We start from the raw sequence: 2,608 nt of genomic DNA, 5'->3' as shown, positions 1-2,608 counted from the left end.
CTGCCTACTCCTCCTGGAACTTTGCTCTACCGTTATGCCACCTTTCTCCCATTAGAGAATTCCTTCTAAGGAATCCATTTTAGGAATGGCTCATGCCCACATTTTGTTTCCCTTCTGTCAATGTTTCTGACTCTCTAAGATTTTGTAACCATTCCCCAGATCTGGCTCCTTCTCCTTACACTTCCCTACTTTTCAATTCCTTTTTATGTGTTTCATTCTCCCGTTTCAATTTGTTCTTCATTCACGAAGAGAACTGTGACATCAGGGAGATAATGGCAAGATGCAATTGACTTTGATTTGAATGAGGGAGGGCTGTTCAAAGTCACCAGTCTCACTTTTTCCTCCAGAGGTGTCTGGGTCCAGTGGCCAGATATCAATCAACATGCTGATGGGAGATGACCCAGGATGCAATGGGAGACCTTGGCATTTTTAAGTTAAGGTCTTTTCAAGTTCTCACTTTGAGTGAGGCAATGCCTATTTAGAGAATAAGCCTCTTTAGGAAGGGAGTCAAGGGATGGCTCTTTTCATCAAAAAAAAAAGTCAAACTGGGAGGGTAACCGGCTAGATTTTTTTCTCAAAGATCAAGCCTTAAACCCAATTCACCCTAGATCTCATCAATTGGAAGACAATAGGACCCTGCTGAGGCACGACTAAATGGTTATTTTGGGGGGCCCTCCTGTCTCAGAGTGAATGTAAATAGTAACTTTTTTTCTCTTTTAGGCAGCAATCCTGAGAGCCTTCCCCTCCCAGTTTAACTTTATTATCACCATCATTATCATCATCATCATCATCATCATCATCATCATAATCCTTATTAAAGGGGCCATCCCTTGCCTCATTTCTTAAAGAGGCCTATTCACTGAATGTGCTTTGCCTCACTGAATGTGAGAACTTGAAAAGACCTTAGCTTAAAAAGTCCAAGGTCTCCCACTGCATCCTGGGCCATCTCCAGTCATGCTGATTAATATCTGGCCACTAGACACAGATGGCTCTGGGGGATAAAGTGAGGCTGGTGACTTTGAACAGCTCTCCCTCACTTGCATAAAGTCAATTGCAAGTCATACCATCATCTCCCTGATGTCATTATCTTCTTCGAGACCGCAGGACAAATTACACAACTTCTCCCATTAGAATATAAGCTACTTAATGGCATACATGCTCTTTCCTTATGCTTTTATTTTTATCCCCTGTTCTTAGCATAGTGCCTGACATATATTAAGTGCTTAATAAACAGTTATTGCTTATTTACCTAGCACAGGAATATTGAAAATACCAAATGAAAGTACTCATATAAGAAAAAAAAATAATACTTAGAATATAAATATAAGGTAGAATAATAATTCCTAACATTTTAAAAAGAATACAAAATATATAGTTGTTTGTTTTTTTTTTTTTTTAAAACAGAGAGAAGCTTGTTTATTTATTTATTTTGTTCTGTAGGATCCTTTTGGAAGGATTTTGAAGAAAAAAGTTTAGTAAATTGCAATGACTCATACTAGAAAGAATAAAATTGAGAGTCTCATTCATTTTTTTTGCTGCTTTGAATGTGAGCATATAAGAGAAACACATTGTCTGCAATAAACATACAGAAACAGTTTATTTTGACCCAGATAAAGTTAACTTGATCAGTTAACTGGAACTAAGCTAGTGAAAATTATAAATTTCAGAGGAGAAACAAAGAAAGTCAGGGAAACTAGAGAGGGGGGCAGAGCCAAGATGGCGACTGGAAAGCAGGGACTTACGTGAGCTCCCTGCCAAGGTCCTTCCAAAAACATATAAAAAAATGGCTCTGAACAAATTCTAGAACTGCAAAACCCACAAAATAGCTGAGGGAAACAGGGACCCAACCCAGGACAGCCTGGATGATTGCTGGGTGACGTCTATTGCACACAGAGCAGGGAGCGGAGGGGAGCAGAGCCCAGCGTGGGCAGTGGTGGTACCAACCAGACCAGGAGCCAGGCGGAACAGGCCCTAGTGCCCTGAATCAGTGAGCTGTGGCAGTTACCAGACTTCTCAACCCACAAACACCAAAGACAACAGAGAAGGTTAGTGGGAAAAGCTGCAGGGAGTGAAAAGAGTTCTCTGTTTACCACTGTCCCAGGGGCAGCAGAGGTGGTGCAGCTACAGAACTACAGATGCAGTTGCTTCTGGCCCCAGGCCCACCTGGTGGGAGGAATTAAGAGGAAGATCTGAGCAGAAGTGCAGTGCCTGCTTAAGATCTGAGTCAGGTCTGAGTTGGCGGTTTTCGGGGAAGGAGAAGTGCTGGTGTGGCAGAGCTTGCTGTGTAGAAATAGCTCTAAAATCTACAGTGCATTGCCTCAAGCTTGGGACAAAGTACTCTTTGCTCTACAAGCAGTCATACCAAAATGAAAAACTCAAGCGTCAAGTAAGTTGGCTGGGAACATGGCCAGGCAGCAAAAACGCACTCAGATTGAGTCACAGACATTGGAATCTTTCTTTGGTGATGAAGAAGACCAAAATATACAGCCAGAAGAAGTCAACAAAGTCACAGAGCCTACATCAAAAGCCTCCAAGAAAAACATGAACTCATCTCAAGCCATGGAAGAGCTCATAAAGGATTTGGAACAGCAAGTTAGGGAAGTACAGG

This window comes from Trichosurus vulpecula, chromosome 4, assembly GCF_011100635.1.
Source record: "Trichosurus vulpecula isolate mTriVul1 chromosome 4, mTriVul1.pri, whole genome shotgun sequence".
Taxonomy (NCBI): domain Eukaryota; kingdom Metazoa; phylum Chordata; class Mammalia; order Diprotodontia; family Phalangeridae; genus Trichosurus; species Trichosurus vulpecula.
This window is presented reverse-complemented; position numbering follows the sequence as displayed.